Source organism: Carlito syrichta, unplaced genomic scaffold (assembly GCF_000164805.1).
Source record: "Carlito syrichta isolate Samal-C Ts95f unplaced genomic scaffold, Tarsius_syrichta-2.0.1 Scaffold314713, whole genome shotgun sequence".
Lineage (NCBI taxonomy): Eukaryota > Metazoa > Chordata > Mammalia > Primates > Tarsiidae > Carlito > Carlito syrichta.
Window position 1 is genome coordinate 46,590 of NW_007258809.1, and position 5,970 is coordinate 52,559.

Sequence of the window (5,970 nt, forward strand, 5' to 3'; positions counted from 1 at the left end):
GCCCGGCCCAAGTGTTTATCAAAATAGAATTTGCACACCAAGTTCCTGGGAATGGGGCTTGTCAAAAATGCAGATTCCTGGGTCACAGTAAGTAGTTCACTTATGGCTCTTTGGGAATTGCTACACTCTTAAGAAAATTATGAATAGTGATACTAACATTTTGTTTTTGGGACCTGTGGGTGAGGAGCCCAGTAACATATAATTTTAATAAGCTTCACAAATGATTATGATGATGAAATTGGCTTGGGAGCCACTAATTTGAAGCATTTTTATGTGACCCTAGTAGGAAAACTAGTTCTTTATGTAGTACCTGCAACTACTCCTTCGGAAAAGCAATTTGTTGGTATCTATGTAACATTAAATCAATTGATTTATTGTTGCAAAATTTAGAAGTGACTTTTAACATAATGTTAGTCACTACAAAGAATATAAACATGCTTGTGTTGCGGGAGGGATTAGCTAACACATTAATGGACTCAGCTTTTTTTTTTTTTTTTTTTAAGTTGAAGTCTCATTACTCTGTCGCCCAGGTTGGAGGGCAGTGGCATGCTCACAGCTACTGCAGCCTCAACCTGCCAGTGGGATCAGGCAACCCTTTCACCTCAGCTTTCCAAGTAGGACTCAGCTGTATTTCAAAAACTTTTTAAATTTTTGAGTCAGGGTCTCTCACTCTGTCACCCAGGCTGAGTGCAGTGACTTGACCACTGCTCACTGTAGCCTCAATTTCATGGGCTCAGGTAATTTTTCAGCCTCTTGAGTAGACAGGACTACAGGCTTGTGCCACCACACCCAGCTATTTTTTTTTTTTTTTTTTTTTTTGTAGAGACAAGGTCTCACTACATTGCTTAGTCTGGCCTCAAGCAATCCTCCTGCCTCAGCCTTCCACAGTGTTAGACTTACAGGCATGAGCCACCGTGCCCAGCCCTAAACCCTACCTTAGAAAAGTAGGTATTATTAACAACACGACCTACTGCTGATTATAAAGCATTCAGAATTTTGAAGCTAAATAATTCTGTGCAGAGATGAGTATGTATTTTTACCAGTACCATTCTGGGATACAAACTTGTTTAGTTTGTAGGAATGTTGCTGCATATTGGAAAGCATTTATTATCTCCACCCATATTTGTAGAACAGTATCTGCTATTCTTTTGAAACGAGATGGCTGAATCTACCTGAACTTTTTTTTTTTTTCCGAGTTGGAGTTTCACTCTTGCTCCCTGGCTGGAGTGTAGTGGCATACTTGCAGCTATTGCCTCGACCTGCCAGGCTCAGGTAATCCTTCCACCTCAGCCCTCCAAGTAGCTGGAACTACAGGCTTGAGCCGCTGCGCCCGGCCTTACCTGAACTTTCCTGTAATTGGGCTGCTGAACTGTATAGAAAAGTTGACTGTGGGAAAATTCTCTCCTCTGAAGTTCCCTGCAAGTTAAAGCACCTTTACAGTTCTTTTAAAATTATATCTTGAAAAGGCTGGTTAATTCTGAAAAATAAGAATTTTCTATTTGTTCAACACAATTGAACATTTTCTCGAGAGGTTTTATATGCAATGGACAAACAAATGAATTCCAGAATGTGTTTCATCTGGGATTGCTAGGCTTTCATGATAATTGTGCCTGATGAAACCTAAGAGGAATAGATGTCCAACTGTCTTCTTGGTATCATTATCTTATACAGTAAGCATGGTTTGTGCTCTTGGGCACTGATCACCAATTTCAGGTTCCCTAATCATTAACCACAAAAATACACCTCTAACCTTTCTTTCTCATTATAATCTAAGTTTAGGAGCTACTTTGCAGATTTGTACTTACAAATAAAAGAAACCTAATTAATTCAAAATTTACTTGAGTCCTTACTATGTCCTAGGTACTAATGCAGGCGCTACACATTTAACGATAAACTGAATCCTTTTATATGAGGAAGACACTGCAAGTCTCTGCTCTCAGGGGCTCACATTCTAGTGGGTAAAGGAGATTCAAACTACAACAAGAGCTATAATAAAGCTTAGAACAAGAGAATTGGAAAAAGATCAGAGAAGGCTATACAGAAGATACCTGAACTAAGTAAAGGATGCACTTCAAGGGTATTCTATGAAGGAATATAGCACAGGTTGAGTATCCTGTATCCGAAATGCTTGGGACCGGAAGTGCTTTGGATTTTTTTAAATTTTGGAATATCTTCATATATATAAGATATCTTGGGTATATATGCAAGACTAAACATAAAATTCATTTAGTTTCAAACACACCTTTATGCATATTGCCTCAAGGTAATTTTGTACAATATTTTAAATAATTTTGTGCATGAAATAAAATTTTGACTCTATCCCTCAAAATGAGGTCAGGTGTGGAATTTTCCACTTGTATTCCATTTTAGTACTCAAAAAGTTTTGAATTTTGGAGCATTTCAGATTTTGGATTTTAGGATTAGGGATGCTCAACCTGTAACATGGGTGGAAGCAAAAGCAGCAGAAATTGATTTTTTTATTGGGGAAAAAAGGCAAGAGCCACATCACAGAGGGCCTACTAGCATTGCCAACGTAAGGAATCTGGAATCCACTATAGGATTTCAAGTAATACCAGTTTCACATTTTAATAAGATCACTTTGGAGGGTAACAGATGAATTAGAAGGGGTAAATTAAAAGCTATGGTAAGTCAGGTTGCTACAAAGTTTTACATATAAACTCATTTGGCAAATATTCAGAGCAACTGACTATCCCAGGCCTGAACTAACATACTGGCAGTGGGAACAAAGGTAAAGAGGGGAGGTAGACAAAGAAATACAAAATTAGAACGGACATCACTTTGGGACATAATGAACATAGGGTGCTGAGAGACTGAGGCTTGATTCCCAGATTTCTGACAACCCAAGACACAGTTTTCAGGCTGTAATTCATTTTTAAGTTAATATATACAGCATTATCCCGTTTTCATGTTTTGGTAATATATACCTGTTATAGACAAATCCATCTCTCAATCCCAGCACTTTGGGAGGCCGAGGTGAGAGGATTGCCTGAGCTCAACTTGGTGAGACCTCACCTCTACAATAAATTAAAAAATTAACTGGGTATGGTGGCGCGGGTTGGCTGAGGTGGAAGGATCACCTGAGCACAGCAGATCGAGGCTGCGGTGGCCGCGAGCGTGCCACTGCACTCCAATCTGGGTGACAGAGTGAGACTCCAACTCAAAAAAAGAGAAAAAGAAAGAGAAAAATCCATCTGTAAGTATATAACCCAGAGAAACTATTCAATGTTATTTTCCTTTTTTTCAAAAAAAATTTTTGAGGCGGAGTCTTGCTCTGTCACCAGGCTAAAGTACAAGGGCACAATCATAGCTCACTGCAGCCTTGACTCCTGGGTTCAAGCAATTCACAATTCTCTCACCTCAACCTTCCAAGTAGCTAGGACTACATGGACACAGCAGCATGTTCAGCTAAATTTATTTTTTATTTTTGTAGAGATGAGGTCTCACTATGTTGCCCAGGCTTGTCATGAACCCCCGGTTCTCAAGTGATGCTCTTGCCTTGGTTTCTCAAAGTGTTGAGATTACAGATGTGAGCCATCATACCAGGCATCCTTTACCTACTTCTATACAAACATATACAATATACAAAAGTCTCACAAATTGCGATTTATTTTTATCATTTTTTAATACTATATGATGCTTTGAAATAACTCTTCTTTTTTTTGTTTTTGAATTGGAGACTTACTCGGTCACCTAGATAGGAGGTACAGTGGTACACTCAGGGCCACCCCAGCGTCAACCTGTTAGGCTTCAGTGATCCTTCTGCCTCAGACTTCCAAGTAGCCAGAACTATAGGTGCCCCTACCACATCCGGCTAATTTTTTATTTATTGTAGAGACAAGTTCTCACCAAGTTGCCCATGCTGGTCTCGAACCCGCAGGCTCAGGTAATCCACTTGCCTCGGCCTCCCAAAGTGCTGGCATTACAGGCTGAGCCACTGAGCCTGGCCCAAATCAACATTTTACATATGAGAAAAGTGGTGTCACTTGAAAAACTGGTTAAATGACAGTCTAATTTATATTTTCTTCATTTGTAAAATCAGATAATAAGCCGGGCTCGGTGGCTCAGCCTGTAATCCCATGCCTTTGGGAGGCTGAGGTGAGTGCATTGCCTGACCCCACGGGTTCGAGACCCACCCGGGCAACTTGGCAAGACCTCATCGCTACAATAAATCAAAAATCAGCCGGGCGTGGTAGTGTGTGCCTGTAATTCTGGCTACTCGGAAGGCTGAGGTGGAAGGATCGCCGGAGCCCAGCAGGTAGAGGCTGCGGTGGCTGGAAGCGGCCACTGCACTCCAGTCTGGGCGACAGAGTGAGACTCTAACTCAAAAAAACAAACAAACAACAAAAAAAAACCAGATAGTTGAGATACACACATGATTCTCAAACAATAACCCTACAAGAAATCTGGGATAAATTTTCATTATCCTATAGCAAAATGAGAATAAGAACAATATGCCAAGTTTTTTCAAAAAACAATTTTTAAAATCATAAGACTGTGTCCTTATTTGCCATTAAAAGATACATTTTAAAAGGAAGTGCTGTTATTAGAATGTTGCTTTTTAGAGAAGGAAAACTAGCAACTATACTGGTTTCCATTTGATTCATTTAACAAATCCTAAAGCCTGGAAGTTTGATTAGCTCTAAAGCCCTTGTCGATTCTTTCTTTTTAGTTTGCCTCTCATATATATTGGATCTCTATAAAAATTCTACCAAAAAACTCACAAGAGTTGCATAATTATTATGCTTCATTGACTCTGATCTTAAAACTACACGGACATGCATTATTTGATCTGTCCTAAAATCCTTGAGAAAACTATCCTATTTTCAAAAGATGATTGACCAGGAATAACCCATTTATTTCCTATCACAAAGGCACTTGTAAGACACAAGACCTAGATATGAAGCAAAAGGGCCCTTGATTTGGAGGGGAAAAAAATCTAATCTGCTTGTTGGGAAGATACCTAGTCACTGACAGCTAATGTTATGGACTCATGTGGGTATCTTAACAAAGGCTATTATGATTAATAATTACCCTGTTCTTATAAACAGTTTTCTTCCAAGTGGCTCAAAGCCTTCTTTACATAATGCCTCTCTTGATGCACAGTAACAATCTGAATGAACAAGCAAAAAATAAAAATAAACGTTGCCAGTGAGGAGAGGCTGCAAAGGGCATCAATAATCAAATTGCCTTAAAATTCATAGTTTCAAGTCCAAATAACCTATGACGTCAAAACTTTTTACTCCCTCAATATTTATTTTTATTTTTTTGAGTTGGAGTCTCATTCTGTCACCCAGGCTGGAGTGCAGTGGCACGCTCACAGCCACCACAGCCTCAACCTGTTGGGCTCAGGCGATCCTTCTGCCTCAGCCTTCCAAGTAGCTGGAACCACCGGTGAGCATCATCACGCCCAACTGATTTTTTGATTTATTGTAGAGGTGAGGTCTCACCAAGTTGCCCATGTTGGTCTTGCATCCTTGGACTCAGGCAATCCTCTCGCCTCATCATCCCAAAGTGCTGGGATTACAGGCTTGAGCCACCCTGCCTGGCCTACTCAATATTTAAAGAGGGACTACAATCCCACATTTACCTTCATTTGAGCATTCTAGAATCCTAAGTTTAAAAAGTTAGCTGGTCTGGCTGTAATTTTTAAGTACCAGATTGTATGACTGCTGTGAAGATATTCTTTACACTAAGAAATTTCTTTTTTTTTTTTTAGTTGAAGTCTCACTCCATCACCCAGGCTGGAGTGCAGTGGCACACTCACGGTCACCCCAGCATTGACCTGCTTGGACACCAGCAATCGTTCCACCTCAGCCTTCCAAACAGCCAGAACTAGAGGCCGGCGCTAACATGCCCAGTCAATTTTTTTTAATGATAGAGACGAGGTCTCGCCAAGTTGCCTGGGTTGGTCTCTAACCCGTGGGCTCAGGCAATTCACTTGCCTTGGCC